At 41.6% G+C, this 18,930-nt stretch overlaps 1 long non-coding RNA gene across 1 annotated transcript; it reads right to left on the reverse strand.

Moving 5' to 3' along the window:
* Positions 1 to 2,411: 2,411 nt before the first annotated feature.
* On the reverse strand, positions 2,412 to 17,550 carry LOC119007711. Its single transcript, XR_005071202.1, has 6 exons — positions 17,188 to 17,550; positions 17,008 to 17,088; positions 15,396 to 15,439; positions 13,527 to 13,672; positions 10,686 to 10,793; positions 2,412 to 2,892 (listed from the first exon to the last, which is right to left on the reverse strand). It is a non-coding gene; the product is annotated as an uncharacterized LOC119007711 (long non-coding RNA).
* Positions 17,551 to 18,930: the final 1,380 nt, after the last annotated feature.

An 18,930-nucleotide genomic window follows, 5' to 3' on the forward strand; every position in this document is an offset into this window, starting at 1 on the left:
CTCTGCCGTTCTCGCCCTCCAAGTCTTAAATGTTTGGGGAAAAGGATCTTTGAACAAAGTTTATTTCATTCTAACCTTTGATTAACGCTTCCCCCACTCGAGGCCATGCTGCAAAAGAAGCAAATTATTCTCAAGATCAAGCTTTTAGCCATCTCATTATCTATTTGCCATCTCTTCTCCGTTTTTTTTTTCCTTCTCTCTTCCAGACTCAAAATGACGTTCTGTCCTCAGAAAGTGGATGTGGTCGTGTCTCTTTGCTCATTTACAGTCTGATGTGAGTGTTTTTCTTCCACGTCTGAACAACAACAAGGCTGCTGTTTTTCAGGAGGCCAATTAGAGGAAGTGACCGACCCCACTGACATGTTAGATGCCGACTGACCCGCCTCGGTGTCTCTGTGTTTGGTGCAGATTTAAAACAACCTCTGCTGGGAGGGACTTGAACCAGTCAACCAGGAGTCTTTAAAAAGTTTCAACTTAAGAGCCAGACGTCAGCCTGACACAGTGTGTTACTGTGATGAAAAGTATTTAAAGGGGCTAGAAAAGTTTGACTTGGTTGGCTCGACTTTTACTGTCAGTGGCATGTAAAATGAAGTTCTATCAATGAGCAGAGGACACTGACCAGATCCAGGGAGGTCATTAGTAAGTTTGTTTCCAGAATGATCACTGCAGCTCTCCGGGCAGAGAGGCAAGATTTTTATTATATTTATTATATTTATGTTGTGGTCACCAAAACAATAAAACTCAGTCCTCCTCTCCTCCTCCTGATGATATAAAGTCCTCCTCTCCTCCTCCTGATGATATAAAGTCCTCCTCTCCTCCTCCTGATGATATAAAGTCCTCCTCTCCTCCTCCTGATGATATAAAGTCCTCCTCACCTCCTCCTGATGATATAAAGTCCTCCTCTCCTCCTCCTGATGATATAAAGTCCTCCTCTCCTCCTCCTGATGATATAAAGTCCTCCTCTCCTCCTCCTGATGATATAAAGTCCTCCTCTCCTCTTCCTGATGATATAAAGTCCTCCTCTCCTCCTCCTGATGATATAAAGTCCTCCTCTCCTCTTCCTGATGATATAAAGTCCTCCTCTCCTCCTCCTGATGATATAAAGTCCTCCTCTCCTCCTCCTGATGATATAAAGTCCTCCTCCTGATGATATAAAGTCCTCCTCTCCTCCTCCTGATGATATAAAGTTCTCCTCTCCTCCTCCTGATGATATAAAGTCCTCCTCTCCTCCTCCTGATGATATAAAGTCCTCCTCTCCTCCTCCTGATGATATAAAGTTCTCCTCTCCTCCTCCTGATGATATAAAGTCCTCCTCTCCTCCTCCTGATGATATAAAGTCCTCCTCTCCTCCTCCTGATGATATAAAGTCCTCATCTCCTCCTCCTGATGATATAAAGTCCTCCTCTCCTCCTCCTGATGATATAAAGTCCTCATCTCCTCCTCCTGATGATATAAAGTCCTCCTCTCCTCCTCCTGATGATTTTGTCACTAACAATACCAAGCCACAATTTAATGTTAAGGTAGTTTGTTTAAATTGGTTGAAGATTTTGGAGAGGATAGGTAAGGGGGTGAAGGAACAGGGTGGAGGTTGGTGGATGAAGAGGGGAGTTTGACTGTGGTGCAGATTGGCTGGACCGTCTAGGAACCAGATCGGTTGAGACTCAGAATGGGGGTACGTCTCGATGGTTACACCATACCCCCTTGTGGTTCCTGTGCTGGATTTGGCCTGGGTTACTGTTCTGAGGGATTCTCTTGCCATGGGATGTCAATGTCAAAGGCTGTGCTGCCAGTGATCCTGTGCAAGGATAGTGGAGAAGGAGAGGGAGAGCGTCTGGGGTAATAAGAACTTGAGATGATTGGGAGAGAACTGGTTAGGTTGCCTATATAGATTTCACAGGTGATTGAATCAGGGTGAACAGTAGTTGAGTTAATGAGGCACAGGTGGTTTGATGAGATTCGGGTGGTTGGATTGATGAGAAGCAGGTGGTTAGATTGACTGGGTGGCAGATCAGTGAGAAGGAGTTGCGTGGTCAGTTTCCTGAACCTTAGTTATAATAAGTCCATATCAAGATGAAGTCTTCACTGGAGCAGTTGAGAGAAAAGTGTAAGTGCATGTCATGGGTATGAATAATGATCTCTGGGTTTCTGGACATGTGAGGCAGCGACCTCTAGTGGATGTACTAATTATTAAGGCATCAAAGGAAGAAGTCAGGTAGCATGAAGAGCAAAACTATATGGAGACAGGACCATCCAGCTTGACCTCCCTGCTATATATGTCACTCTTGAAACAACTTCACCTGACTTCCTCCTTTGGTACCACAACAAATACCACGGCCACTAGAGGTCGCCAGCACAGTCACGTAAATATGCATCATAATAAACTGTTTTTAGAGTTGAAAATGACGTGTTGATAATGAGTGTGAACATCACGGGGGCTTTCAAAGCTCATCAGAGTCATCAGAAATGTGAACGTCTCTAAAAATCTTGAGCCAATCCACGCAGAAGATCTTGGCACAGAAGCCGTGACCATCTTGAGCTGGCATGAAAGATGATTAATAACATTAATTACAGTAGTTTTGAGATATTTATGTTGAAGTTTTCTGTCTTCCTCTTGAGCTCTGTGCAGCAGTCAGCAGCTCTTTACCTCTCAGACATTCCGACATCATCATATGATCAGTGCGACGCAGTGATGAATCAGGACTTTCTCATCGCCTCTCTGCCTGAGCTTCAGCTCTCCAAACGCCCGTCCATCTCTGTTTCCTGCGGCAGCTTCACTCTGCTGCTGCTGATACCGGCTGGGTGTTCATCTCAGCTGCTCTTTAATATTTCATCCGCAGCGATATGATGTGCGAGCAGGCCCGGCCACCTCACCTGCAGCTGCATAGAGAAACTCTGGAATACAGACATGAAGAGTTTTATTATTCTTATTATTTGGAGCGTTCTCACTCTGCCAGTTTCATCTCTGAATTATTAACACAGCTGCGACCTGCAGCGAGGTCTCCACCGATAAATATTCACCTCACACGCAGCCTCATTAATTAATCACAATGCCAGGCTCAGAATTATGGATTTTAATATCGTGAATAATTTATGTTGAAGCTTTATTTTAGCCATCTACAAACAACTAATCAATAAAAATCTTCACTGTAAGAAATCATCCAAACTTTCAGTATCACTTGCTTCTCGTCTGTTTGCAGTAATGAGCGCCGTGTCGCGACCTCGTGCCACGGCAAACGCTGGCTTTTAAAACGGTCGCAAGCCGCAGCGTTTGACCCGAGCCTCGACCGCAGTAATTATTTTCCTCTTTCTGAGCCGAGCACGGATAGAAAACAACATTCATGTCTCACAAACAGTGAGCGAGGTCAGAGTCTCTTCATCTCCTCGGCACCTCTCAGTTCACAGATGGGGAGTTTATCTCGTCCGGATCAGCAGAATAAAAGTTATTGATCTGAGAGACACGGAAGATTTAAATGACTCGAAATACTGAGAGAGGATTTAGCTTCTCTGCTCGGTGGTTAAACTAAAAGTTGTACTCTGAATTCTCCGTTCTTAGTGTTTGTAGCTGAGTTGCAGTGCATGTCCTGTTCCTGTTCCAGTTTCTGTTTTCAACATGGTTGCCTGGAAAAAAAAACTTCCTCATATTACAGATAACGGGCAAAATATGTTCCTGAAACATGTTAAGTGAGAAATAGGCCCTGCAGTTACAGAATACAGACTCATATTGATCAGCGTTTCCTGATTTTCACAGTTGGATCAGAGTTTTGTGAGCCGTCTGTTCAGATGTCACTTTCTTTTTACTCTCTCAGGCTTATTAATCTTGTGCTCCAGAACAATATCTCATCGCAGTGACGGGACTGTACTTACATGTATTTCATCATGTAATAAGGTACAGTATCTAAAATGTTGTAATGTGATTTGAATTTTTGTTACAAAATATGTTGCTTAAAACTGATTTTAAGACTCAACATATTGTTGAAATGTTTTGTGTGCAACTCCCCTGTCATTAATTCATATCATACATATCTGATAACATTTGTCAGGTGTTGATGACAAACAAATCATGACATCAGAACAGTGTGATGTGTTGAAAATGTGTGTGTGACACTGTGATCCTCTCACTGAATTTACACAGAGCAGAAACAAGTGACAGAGATGCCATCAAGACACTGAACCATCAACATGAGTGTGAAGGTGAAAGTAAAGTTTCTGAAGTAAATCATACAGATATTTACTTAAATCCTGTGGGTCAACTATTCATCAGGTCATATATTCAGCATTCAGTTCAGTGATTTGCAGAGAATTATTTTAAAATGTTGTGTTCCGATGCAATGTGTAATCTGTAAAGTAACTTGTGACTAAAGTCAAATAAATATAGTGGAGTAAAAAAGCATTATTTACCTCCAAAATGTCATGGAGTGGAAGTATATCAGAAGTGAAACAGTAAAGTATAAAGTCAAGTAAAATTCCTCAAAAATGATACTTAGTTACATCCATCACTGAACTGGAATTAGTTACAAGTGAATATGTTTTCTATTAAAGAACAATAATGTAGAAATATATAAAGTGCAGCTTGTATTCAGTCACTCTCCACCTGTGTCGGTTTCACACGTGGCTTTGTGCTCCCTGACCTTTAAATCTGACCTAAAATGCAGTGACTGGTTCATTTGAGCGCCCCCTGGTGGCTCCTGTCAGCAGCTCTGTTCACTCACTGAGGCTGTATGTATATGAAGCCTGCTCTGTGGTCTCTACAGGGTAACGAGCTGCGGCCACATGACATCAAACCTCTGAGTGCGTCTCCGAGTCTGCTCGCTTTGCTGAGACACAGAGCTTCAAAGAGGATGTGCGACGGACAGCTGTCCTTTCTGTTACACGCACGCTTTGAACTGTGGGTAATTGCTGTGGCTCTGTGTTGTCGGTGAGAAGCCTGAACAATCAGAGGCCAAAAGGCCAGCGGCTCCGAGGCTGCCGCCCACACATAATGACGGCAGCGAGCGTTCGTCTGGCGGCCGACACCAGTCGTGACCCGGCTCCACGTCTGTCACAGCGATGACAAAACGCACACTTGCCCACCTGCTCTGTAATGAGAATTCTCATTATCCTCCGCTCTGTCTGCTCAACCTTTTGAAGGGAATCTGAGCACAGTCTGAACCCCGGCGGACCCCCGCTCCCCGGCCCCGGGCCCAGCCACTTCATACATCCCCGGCATGATTAAAACGGCTGGCGGTGTGGCGGACGACTACTGCGAGCGTGACGTGCCTCACAGCGAGATTAAAAGGCCGTTTGACTCGGAGGAGCCCCGGCTGCCACCTCAGGTGTGTTTTTAAGGTGAGAGGCTGTCTGCGAGGTTTTCAGCTCGCTGTTTATCCTCCTCCGGCTCGATGAGAAGCCTGTCGAAGTGTCGCCTCGCTCGCAGCGAAGCGGGACAGCTCTCGAGTATTTCTCTTAAAGTGAAAGCCAGAAAGCCTCACGTCATCTTCCACAGTTGGCAGGAGCTGCAGAGCCTCGGAGCAGAGAACTAAATCTGATTTTATTCTGTGTGTGTGTGTGTTTCACCATGACAAGACATGCACACCTGAACATGGCTGATTCTACCACTGAGTTCTTCTTCAGCCTTTAAAACTGTCAGTGTGTCTGTTTGTGGACTCCACTGACTGTATCTTTGAGTTTGTGCAGCTGTAACTGTGAAAATGACTAAATCAAAGCACCAAGGAAGTTTCTTTTTTGTTGGTTCTGGCGCCCCCTGTGGACTGTAAACAGATGTTCACCGGATGCTTGCAGATTAATAATTGTACTAAAACAGTTGATCTTGCTTTACCCGGGGTGGCTGTAGCTCAGGGGGCAGAGCGGTTTGAATCCTGGCTTCCCCGGGCTGAGCTGAGCGGCATGTCGAAGTGTCCTTGAGCAAGATACTGATACCCCAAATTGCTCCTGAGGTGTAGTTTGCACCTGGCAAGGCAGCCTCTGCTATCAGTGTGCTAATGGGTGATGTGGTAAGTGTTGTAAAGCCCTTTGAGTCATCAGTAGACTGGCACGTGAGTCTGCAGATTGGCTGTCTTTTAATTGAACACAGCTACCACATGCTGCATCTTTAAAGCTTTGGTGTCATTACTGTCCGCTCATTTTTGTAGCTAAACAACATAACATTAATGTTAGCTTAGTTTACTGATAGGTCAAGCTTATCTTCAGACTGAAAATTACAACTAACAGTATAACACACTTATAGTCTACATTTCAAACAGCTTTAACATGAACTTTTCACCAAACAAAAGACTCTTAAAAGGCCCTCACTTCTGTATAACTGGAGTTCTCAAAGAGAAAGGAAAAACTGCAGCAACATCTCTTCCACCACTTCACCTGGAGAGGCTTTGGACAGTACACAGATGAAGTATTACACCAGGACAAGTACTGCATTTTGAGTATTAGTGTCCATCATTAGCACACACAGACATCAGGAAGCTTCTCTGTCTTCTTCAGTCTGGAAACTCATCTGACTTTAAACCTGACTGGAATTAGCGTGACACTTCAGCTTCAGTGTTTGTAGTTCTCAGCAGTGCTGAGAAACTTTAAAAAGACATTTGAAACTAAACAGATTTATTATTTAAACTTAAATGTGTGTCTTTGTTGAAACACACGACAGGGAGGCAGAAACTGATTGACCTGAGAGTGTTTCTGTTGTTCCACACAGAGCTGAGCAGATTCATTCACGACCCTGTGGGCTGGTCGCCCCCCCCTAACTCCTCCTCCTCCTCCTCAGCTGATTATTGAAACTGTCCTCTGGGTGAGAACGTAAAGCAATAACACACAAAAGCTAATTCAGTTAACCAACAAGCACATTGGCCTCCATACAAGAGAAAGGGCAAAATCTAATAGTCAGGTGGCAATATCTGAGCAGAATTACAGCATTAGTTTTCATCAGTGTCCCCCCAGCAGCTAGGTGGGGCTGCAAAACACGTCTGCTCAAATCTAATTGTGAAAAACTGCATTAACTCCAGGATTGTTTGCAGTTTTTCATTTCTTTTTTTTTTTTTTTTTTGTCCTTCGCTACAAAACTTCTGGATCGTTTTTTGAGAGAATGAGCGAGCGAGCTAGCCCTGGCGTCAGAGACAGTGATATGAGAAACTGGAGGATGATGTGACAGAGTCGTGTCTGTAGTAACATTCATCAAAACAACCATTTGATTTATGTTATTACAGAAGTGACGATGGAGCGGGAAACAAACACGAACAAAAGCCTCACAGAGCTCCTTTTAAAAAACAGCAATTTTAAGAGATTCTGTTCATCAACTTTGCTGCGGTGTTTTTGATCAGTTATCATTCATGTTTGGTGAGCGTCAGACATCGACAGTGTCGTTGGATCTTCCAGTGAGGGCTGATTTGCAACTGGGGGAAAAAAAGACATCCAGTAGTCAGAAAAAAAGGTGAGAGGAAAACTAAAAACTATACCAATTTCTCCTGCCCGCCATAACTGGCTGTAATGCCGGGTTTGGAAACCGAGCCCCAGTTGCTAGACAACCATCTCTAAAGCTTTCAATTTACAAGCCGTCCAGCGAATAGATTTTTAGACAGGATGTTTGGTGCTCACAGAATGAAAGGCAGCCAAATTTTGTTAACTCCCTCCTGTTTGATTTTTCATCCCATTTTTTTCCCCCCATGTGTGTGCCGGGAGCAGAATAGATGGACTCTGGCCGGAGGGTTGTGTTTCAACAGAGACGAACGAGGTCTCTGTGGAGCTGCAAACAACACAGGTCAAAGGGGAACAAATTAGCTTTTGTTGGATTAATTGTCTGGTCACTTACAAATAATAAGATGGACACATTCGCATATTTGGTGTGTTGGTGAGTATAAGTTTGACATTCAGGGATAACTAAAATCGGCCAAACAAGGGTTGTCTTCAAAAAAGATGCTTAACAGCTCTGTAGTTAGCTCAGCATATTGGTCAACAGGGTAACATTTTTTGCAGGTCCACACATTTCAGGACAAGGAGGTGGAAATTACCAAGTAACAGATTTGAAATGTCTTTGTTTATTTGACAGTGGGCAGCTTCTTAACTGAGTTAGCTATAAGCTAATTAACAGACAACATGTATAATAAATACCTGGTGAGTTCACTAATGTAACTTCCCCTCAGCAGGGAAATAAAACTTAAAAAAATATGATTCTGACTCAAACTGAAACTTTTAAAATGTTAAATGTATAACAATTGAATATTTTTATTTATTTTTTTTACAAAGTTTGACTGACCTTCCAAAGTGATGGAAATTGGGTGAAGTATAAATGTTTTTTTTTTAAATATGTAATTCAGTGAACAGACTTGCAGAAGCTGGGCAGAAACAACAGAAGCTAAAGGGATCCAGTGAACATGAGCAGAGCTATGGAGCATTTAGTTTGTGACTGCATAGTTGTTTGTTAGATCTCAATGAATTAGTTACAATATTATTATTGAATAATATTTGGGTAAATCTGGGAGTAATTCCAAATAAATCTCCAATTTGTTCTTTGGTAATTACGGCCTTTGAATTTGCGTTTGGACCTGTAAATTGACATGTTATCCCGTCCACCTGAAGTCATTTTAATTTGGTTGTGCTGAGTTAAGTGATTAAGTACTTCTTCTGCTATTGAATTCATATAAATCTTTTTTAAAATGTTACTTCCTGAATGACCCTCAGGTGCTAAAAATGCTCTAAAGATTGTAAAATTGAACATGTCAAGGTTTCTACAACCTCTCCTTCACCTGGTTTGGTTCTGTTGGCATCACATCAGTATATTGATTATGTTTAACTATAGTAATGAAAAACTTGGCCCTCATTCAAACACTCAGAACCGACAGTGAGAACAGAATCTGTAAAATATTCATCATATCAGAGATGAGTTGAACTGAGACAAAATCCTGAAACTCATTCAGCCCTTTTAACTCAGCTTAGTGTTGTTGTGGTTGTTTTTAAATAATTAACAATACAAATATGAATAAAAAGCAGAATTAAGAGAGTAATTCACTGCAGCTGATAAAACAACAACACAAAAACCTTCTGTGTTTTAAATCCACTCCTGGACTTCTCTTAATCCCTCATATTAACGTGGCCTTTTGTCAATAAATTGCGCGCACACACACACACACACACACACACACACACTCACACACAGTGGTCCTGTTCAAAGTCATAGTTTGGGCCCAGAGGCAGGTCACCGAAAACTGCTCTGTTAAATAAGTTATTAATACTTGATGCTGGTGGCCAGTGTGCATTATTCAACAATAATGATAACGTCTGTTCCATTATAGATTAAAGGACCCCCCCCTCCTTTTTTTTTAATCAGGCCTTTCAAATGACAAAAAATAGCCAGCCGGCTGCTGCAAGGCCGTCCGACTGTGACACTCAGTGTGATGAGGAGATGGAGATGCCCAGGGGCTCAGATACAGAGAGAGGCTGCAGCACAGTGGGAGGGACCGCTATATAAATACATATCAGTCAGAACTGCAGTTAACATATGCACTAAATACAAAACAGACATGTCTGCATGATCGGGCAGATGTAAGGCTACAAGAAGTAAAAGCTCCTGGCTGGCAGCTGCCAAACATGGAACCATACTGCTACCACTGCTGCTACAGCCAAATATTAAGTGACTACTGTAAACACACTGTATCCCAAATCGAACTCCAATCAGCGGCTGTCTCAACAGAAAATAATATACATTTAAAAAAAAAAAAAAAAAGCACCAACTATATATGCAGTACTCTTTAGTATCTGCCAGAAAAAGCTGGCACCAAAATAATATCATCCCAAAGACATAGCATACCCAGGCTAACATCCTAAATCAACCAAATCAGATGACCAGGAACCCAACCGAAATCAAGTGGTTATGCCAAAAAAACTGCCATCAAATGATAAACCACAAAAGAGACAAATAATGTTTGTCTTCACAAACAAGTCCATACAGGACCTCTGAAACATGTCAGATGCTGTCAGTTCCCTCCCTAACCTGTCAGCTGATCGTCTTCATCGCATAGGAGAAAAGTCTGGAAGTGACGCTGCAGGCTAATGCTAAGCTAGCTGCAGGGTAATACAAAGCCAGCCAGCCATCATCCCAAAGACACATATATATATATATATATATATATATATATATATATATATATATATATATATATATATATATATATATATATATATATATATATATATATATATATATATTCGCATTCGTTTTTGTCAGATCTATAATATTTCAAAACAAATGGGAAAACAACAGCTTATTATTTTCCATTGCTGCATTGACACTATTGGTTGAATTTTGAACGTGGACCCAAGCCCAATTTTATTTTCTTTTTTAACGTCTGAGCACAGTTTTTGGCGTGCGTGCGTAACATTACTCTGGCAAACCTGTGGATAAAATGTCTGCAGTATAGAAATAACCTAAATTAGAACGCGAAAGTAGTCCAACGGCGACATGTAACAAACAAAAAACAAACACTCAAAGAATACGAGCTCACTCAAGCAAGTCAGGCAAAGACACTGAAGCAACAAACACTCGCCAATACTTTCAAAAGGACAGAGAAATATCCTCAGCAACATGGCCACAAATATTATAGAGAAGGTAATTAAATGAATCGCTCTGGATAACCAGCTCATCTCCGTGGTAGAGAAAACTACAAGAAGTAACCATGGAATGACAAATTTAAATGTTAACATACAATATAGTCTTCTTGCTTTGACACATCTCTTTGCCAGTGTCTTCTGGAGACTCTCCACCTTCCTCTGGTTCCATCCCATGGCAAGCACAGTTATCATATCTGCTCTGCCTGTAAAAACAAAACAGAAAGATGCAAATTTAAAGCAATTTTACAATCTGGTACTGTGTCAAAGCATATAATGTTTTATAGCAACCTGACTTGGTCATGTATTTTGCAGTCAGAGCTTCCCTTCAGTCCTGGGGCGGTTAGCAGCGGAGTGTCAAGAGGATTCAAACTGCATTACATGTTACCAACTTCAATAGTCATTAAAAGCTGCCTAATTTTTTCAGTCTAATTTTTCCTCCCTTTTTAATTTAGCTTCTCCCAGAGAGCTGGCAGAAGAAGGATACAGGGGACTACACTGCTGTCTTCTGTAAAAGCAGCACATTCTCCAAGAGAAACTGAGCACTGTCACTAGCACCTACACCTACCGCTGAGGCTGAGTTCCAATACCCATGCTGATGGATGTGAAATGTAGATGCCAATTTGATAACCATGTCTTCATCCTGTTTATATGGCCGTGTCAAGTTTTATTACTTTACTTTTGTCTATTTTATTCTTGCAGTTTACAGAAGTGTGACATGGAAACTTGAAGTCTTCGGTGCACATACACTGAGGCCGGGTTCCATTACCCATACTATTGAGACGCCCGAGACGCACGAGCCGCGGGCCTGCAAGATTGTGGTGGATGGGCCTACTCAAATAAGAGGCGTAAATCCCAGTACTACATGTGTGATTTGTCTGCGAGCACAGCACTGGGTCAGATGCTCAGGGAGATCGCCGAGATGCACCGGGAGACAGCAGCCCTTGGCCTGCCGGCCTCTGCTCGGGACAGCTTCCAGGCAGTGGAAAAAGACATCCTGGACCAGATGGCCTTCTCTTCCAAGGATCACCGTCATTGTCGCTGGCTGACCCTTCACGTTTGCGCAGCAGCTGAAGGATGCCGCGACCTGGTGGCTACAGCCGGGGGAGACGGCATCGCAGGAGAGGATGCCCGAGCAAATCGTGCTCGAGTAGTTTGTGGAGGGGCTCCCGATGGGGACTTTAGATTGGGTGCAATGCCACCCAATGCCGGACCTCCCGGCCACAGTCGCCCTCGCGGAGGATCACCTAGCGGTTCACCGCAAGGGTCAGCTGCTTGAGGGGCAGCCGCCGGCTCCCGGTCGTCCGACTCCGGTGGCCCGCCGGATATACGTCCTGCTGTCCATGGCCCCTGGTCTACACCACGCATTCACCTGACCCTCCCCTTCACTCCGCTTTAATCCTCCCTGTGCCTCCTCCATCCGATGTCCAGCACGCTACTGCATTTAAAGGTCCCATATTATGAAAAACTTACTTTTTCTAGTATTTGGGGTGTTATTTTGGGTCTATTGTGCTGCCACATGCCTAGAAACTTTGAAAAAGACCATCCATGCTTTTTTGAGTTCGATAGAGGTTTCTGACCGTGTCTCCTTGCAGTTTCCAGATGAGCAAGTCAAATTTGGCTTCGGTTTTAGACGTCATTGACCGATCATTTGCATCTTCCCACACACTACACCCTCCCTTCACCGCATAACTACATTGTCTCCGCCCACCAGCTACAGCGTTACTTTCTCAGAGATCCGCCATTATGTTATGAAAGCACCATGTCAGCGTGCAACGCAAAGTGCTCTGTTGTTGGCTTTAAACATGAGCACACAACACAGAGAGCAGAGGACAGAGGAGCAGCATGGATGTATTCATTTTTGAAGGCAACATCCCAGCTACAGTTAGCAAAGTCTGTTCGTGTGTGCTAACCACATCCAGACTGAGGAACACGAACAGTTAGGAAATATTATTTTCTAACTGTTCTGTGTTTTCATTGTTTGACATGTAATTTTCATGTTAACAAGTAAAAGATAACAAACTATAAGAAATGTGAGCTAGAGGAAGCAGTTATGTACTTTTCATAACAACTCTTTTTCGATAAATGAATAGTATTTATGTGACTAAAAGCTTACTGCACTATTCCCCTCAGACGTACAGGTCCATAGTCTGTCTGATAAATGTTTAGTGCATTGTGCAGTGCAAATACATTGAGGCAGACAGGTTCCAGGCCAGGACGGTCCACCGTGCATAATGGTGGCTCAGGAAGCTGCTGTAGTCTTAGTGTAACATAGAAATTATGAAAGGTAAGTGAGTGACAATAGATCAGAGAAAAGAGAGACTGTAAAATGACAACTTTGTTTGCCCAGCGTTCACACTTAATTGTGGTATTTCCATGCAGCAGGTATTGTCAGGTCCTGTAGGCATTTGTTCACAGTTGCCACAGGAACACCTGTTTTTAAGCAGAATTTTTATTATTCATTGGAAACTATGATCGCTAATCACATCGCATTGTTTCTTTTGTAATATGTTTACATTTTAGAAAATTGTTGTAACCAGTTAAAAACAATCCTGCTGGTAGAGAGGTGATGGGAGGCAACTGTGGCGTATTGAAAACTACAGTTGTTGAAAATTGCTGGCAGTAGCTATTTACAGGTCATCACTGCAAATAAGAGCAGGTTCTCAATTGACTTACCTGGTTACATAAAGGTAAATAATAATATGGGATTACGCTTTTCTCTTGTAACAGCAGTTGCTAAATTGCATCCATGTTACTGCAACTGCAGAGCAGTAAACACCAGCCAAGGTTTGGCTAGGCTTTATGATGGAAACGCTTTATGCAGGAGAAGGGGGTTGTTATAGTAACAACATGGGGAAGATGGCCAGTAAGCCCGTAAAACTTTCGTTAGTGTGCAGTAACATAAAAGTAATGTTGAGGAAACAAAGTTAACTACTAACCACTGAGAAACATCCTTGTTCATTCTTGGCTGCTGACTTTCCTCTGGAGCCTCTTGTAGTTCTGGGTCGGACTCTGGCTCGAACATGTACGGTTCCAAAGGGTGTGGGGTTTGTTCAATATTTAGGTAAAATTCCTATCTGATGACCTGGGAATGAAAACAGGTTGGTCTTTTCAGTTCTAACCCTAAGCCAGGCCTTCCTCCAAGCCTGTACAGTGTAAAACATTTCCCACCTGTTAAGTTACGTCCACTTACTTTTACTCTTTAACTCAATGAGCTCTGAAAAGCTTTATATTTTCAACTCATCTGCACAAGTTTTCAGAAATTAAACTTACAGTTGTTTGTTATATTGACTTTTGCCAGTTCTGTGTGTGTTGATTGAACTTGGGTTTTCAAGTTATAGGTTGAAAAAAAAAAAAAAAAAAAAAAGTTTTAAAATGGTGGATGGTGGGATGGGAGAGAGGGAAAATGTGGTAAAAAATATTGCCATGAGTTTTGGGTTTGAGAGAAACTGTCTCATTTATTTTGAGCCATGGGCAAATTATAAACTACAGTAAGTAATAGATTTGAATTCCAACTAAAAAATAGACATTTTCTGGTAAACAAATAAGGTATACTGCTCCAGGCGGAGGGAGTCTATGTACCATGCAACGGCTGAGGAAGCTGGGAAGGAGGATATGTCTGCAGCCTCCGGTCTTCAATATACTATTGAAGCTGGGAGCGGATGAGGCAGAGGGATCCGGCATTAGTTATTGCGAGGAGAAATGTTAGCACACTGAATTTCTTTTTGTCCTCGTAGCTACAGCGCTAACTGGTAAGTTTAAATTTCATCATCATTTTGTCTTTTCTGTAATAATGTTAACTATGTGTGTCACTTTGGTTTTAGTTTGGTTTTAAGTCTTAAGTATTGGTCTTGATGCTAGGTTAGGCTAACACTTCCCCACAAACCTGACGTCGTTCGAACACTTGTGGCAGATAAACTTCACCTGTGCTGCCTTTGTTAAAAAGCTAAATTATATAAACATATAACAAATTGTTCAGTTTAAAACATGACTTGAATATTATTATTTTTTTTTATTTTGTGCGCAATTAAACTAGTTTGTGTTGTGTCCCTCCCCTCTCCTTCCCCACTGAAGTTAGCTAGTGCTAATGTTGCTCTGCTCGCTCTTCATATGTTATATTTAGCAGTAAATTGAATAGCTAACTTTATAAAGTTATTTTGATAGTGGATTTTATGCTGATAATAATTGCTTGTGATAGTGCAGACCTTTTTTTAGGCTGGGGACTAAACATTGTTAGCAGACACTTTGGCTCGTTGTCTATTCCTTCCTCTGTGTGTTTGCATGAGAACGAGTCTGACCTCCTGACACCGAGCCGTCCCGAGCAGAGAGGCCACAGAGAAAATGAGGTGCACTTTGGGTTGTAGTTTACTCTAGCTGGAGGTAAAAGAATATATATACATATATAATTAAAGTGAGAGTGATGTAGCAGGCAGGGCTCTCCAAGTAGGTGTTGACAGGCGGAGCTGTTAAAGCATTAGCATTTAAAGGTGCAGGGACAGAAACAGACTGCTATGAATAGAGCTCTGTAGAGCAACTTTTAGACAGCTGAAATTCAGGACCACGGATGGGTTTTGGGCAATACATATCGAATACAGAGTTTTTGGACCTCTGACGGCTGTGTTAAATTGATGAAAAACATTTTAACATTTATAACATTTTAGTGATAAAGCACTAAATAAAGCACTACTTTAGTTTTATATTGTATTTTTATTATTTTTGACCGCTATGTGATTTGCTTGACAATCAGACTTTTCTATCACTGATCAAACTGTAGTTAAAGCTGAAGACATGTCAGATAACATACTCACCATCCAGAGCAAGGATGTCACTGCACCAACACCTCGGCATGGTCCTTAGGGAAGACATAAGGTAAAATTAATCAAATGTTCTTTTGACAATTGGCAATACAGGTAGACTAATATACATACTGACCTGTAAATAAAAAGTCCAAGTGTATTCAAACAATAAAGAAAAATAATAAGTCAGCAGTACTAACTCTTACATAAGAAGCATTATAAAATTGTCATACTATCCACACAATTTTGAAAATGTAGAAAATGTCGATTTTTGGTTTTTAAATGACTTAATGTGATGACAAGAAAATGTGAAATTACTGAAAACATAATTTGTGAAGTACAAATGTACGTAATGAATGGCTGAACAATGGCTGTTACATAAAGCATTACACAAATTCCTAAATCCTAAATTGACAATATAATCTATATCTATAATGTTATATAATCTAAAATATTCAGCATATTTTGTAATGTTTTCAGAGACATGTTGAAAACAGACCATAATTGTGTAGTGTTGTTACTTCATTATTGTTTGTGCAGCCTGGCTTTAGAACTTTTTAACTGAAACCCTATTTTTAAAGAGAGAATAATGGCTATCAAGACTTCTTTCTGTTGGACAATTATATGGTTCGAAGAGGTATTTTTATAATTGTTTCAGTAATGTCTAATGCTTTTTGAAACAAACCTCCCTGATTCTTTCCCTCAGAATTTTTTTGTAGGGGAAACTGGTTGACCCTTGATGAATGGGGCATTCTGAAATGAATTGAAAAATGGTAATAATTTGTAGGTTTAACAGACATCTTGTAAACATTGCAATGAGGGTCATGGTTCAAGAAACTATTACTGAAACTCAGACTTTTGATAATTAAAATTAATACTAACTGTAAACAATTGAACAGGACCTTTGTCAATGATGTTACAGTAACATGATATGAAAAGATGACATTTTTGTGACGAGGGAATTCCCACAACACACCATCACTGTGTGTGTTTATGTCCTTTTTGTTAAAGGATCATTTTGCATTTTTTAATGCATTTCTTAAACAATACTCATGCCCACGTTGAAGTAGTAATTGGTTGCTGTGATTATTTTTCCTGTAGATACTAGCCACAAACAGTATTTTTATGGATAACTAAAGATTGCAACATACTAAAAAAAATAATAATAATAATTTAAATTGGCTAACTCAAGCTACTGTTGCCTTGTATCATATTCATCTTAAAGTTATTTTGAAAAATAATGGGGACTGTTACTTCCCATGTGAGAGGCCCTGTTCATTCAGCTGAGAGAAAGCTGGAATGAAACTGCTCTAACTGAAACTGTTTCACAGTGCAAAATCAAAAAGTCTGGATTCATATGGTGATAAGAGAATGACTGATGAATCCACAATACAATACTTACTTACTTAATAATACTTAACACTGATGTTAAGAAAAGCATAGTTTAATGTCACATAACTAACTGGTTATATAGTGTTCATGTTAAGGTTATTCCAGTCCTAGGTAATGTTAAACATAACGTTACTAGTAATCTTAGTTACCAACATTATAACGTTACTAGATGGCGAAACAGCACAAAATCTGCAGACCAAATATTTTTTATCACCTTTTACTGACTACTTACCTTTATTAGAATGCACAGAGATGAAAAGTATTTGTGGCATATCTCCCGCCACCAGGAGAGGTGCTAATTTAGGAAAAGCTCCTGTGGGTCATATAACAGTGAATGCTTTGTATTAAAAAAGTAATACTGTACTTTTACTGTACCACGGAAATTCTCATCCCAGCAGACATAAATACTGACCTGTATACCTTCTAATCCCCCGCTGACCCTCTCATGAGTGTGAGGTGTTGAGCCGTGATTGAGTCCAGCTCAGCAGCCCTGCAGCTCCGCTCTGAGAGATGATGAGCAGGAAATATGAAATGATTCTGATATCTTCTTCAAAGAGAAAATGGCTCTCCTCCTCCTCAGTGGTGAAGTGTCACAGATAGCAGACAGAGCCGGCAGACTGCTAATACTCTCTCTTAAGACCAGATAGGCTCATTACACAGCAGCCGTGCGAGGAGGAAAAAAGGGGCGAAGAAAGAAAAAAGCATGTCAGGTCTGGCAGACATGTGGGCTCTGTCCCTTTGTGAAGGTAAAACCCAGTCGCTTCCTCTCACCTCTTTTAACCTCACATGAAAAAAAAGCACCTGGAGCTGGTGCAGACCCTCAGCAGCTGTGTGGACCTACAGTAATTGGTCTTCATGAGAGGTGGGCGTCCTGCTAGCGTGAGGCTAATGTCAGCTTGGCCCTGATTTGTTCACAGTTTTATTTCACCACAGGCTGAGAAGAGGAATCTGTGCTCTCCTCTCCACTAAAAGCTGTTTCTGTGAATATGAACTGCTGCTGCCTTAATTATTAAAGCCTCTGTCGTCACTATGAAGCTAGGACTGTTCAACTTATTTACACTCAGGACGTTTCTTTATAACACCAATAAACTGTGAACAAACAGGTACACACATGCATGCACACACACACACACACACACACACACACACACACACACACACACACACACACACACACACACACACACACAGATAAATGATGGTTTGGGTCAAAATAAACCCTTTCACATTATTTTTCAGGTGTCAGTTCTTTGCAACACAAATTTTAAAGTTCAGCTGAAGCTTGAAACATCTTGCAGTGGAGGAAACCAAAACACCTCCCACAACTTAACAACTCAATGCCCATGCAAGCTGAACAACCATCTAGCTCCTGTCTGGAGGCAGGTTTGATACATTTTTATTGCTTGAAATCATACTGTATAAAACAAACAGTCACAAAGGTATCTTCTCACATATAGTTGTTACAAATACTGTTACACTTTGTCAAACAAGGTGAGGACCCAAGTGAATACAACACACGGGCGGCAGGATTGGGGAACCAAAAGCAAGTTTTGCTTTAAAGGGTTAGAAACACAAAAGAGCCCAGCTACACCAAATACAAGTTACAAGGACAGAAGAAAAAGTAGCAACAAAGTGCAAACAAAAGCTAATTACAAATCAATGAAAACACAAGGAACAAAAAACAGAAACATACCACAGGGAGACACGGGGAAACAAGAGGAGACACTGGAAATGACACAGGTAGGTAACACAAGGTGGCATCACTGGAGAAACACAGACGATCATGGAACAAACTGACAAAGACATGAGGGAGAACCGGCGGATGGTGGCACACCTTAGCTGCCGCGCCGTCTCTGAAGCAAAGTTTTCGGACCTTTATTCCTTACCTTAGTTTGTGTGCTGGTGGATTTTGCTGCCTGCTCTCGCACGACAGACTGAGTCACACCGGATCATCACTGGCATCTAAGCTTGTAATTCTACCTGTCAAGAGGTCCCCACCTGCCGGCTCCCACTGCATCCAGGGCTCCCGGGAGGGACTCCTGGCGAGGCAATGTCTTCCTCCTACCGGGGCGGTCGTTCCTGCAGTCTCTCCCTGCCTCATCATCTGCCCTGCATCTGCCCACAAAAGCTACATTCTGCATGAATTCATAACTGA

This window comes from Acanthopagrus latus, chromosome 18, assembly GCF_904848185.1.
Source record: "Acanthopagrus latus isolate v.2019 chromosome 18, fAcaLat1.1, whole genome shotgun sequence".
NCBI classification, from domain to species: Eukaryota; Metazoa; Chordata; class Actinopteri; order Spariformes; family Sparidae; genus Acanthopagrus; species Acanthopagrus latus.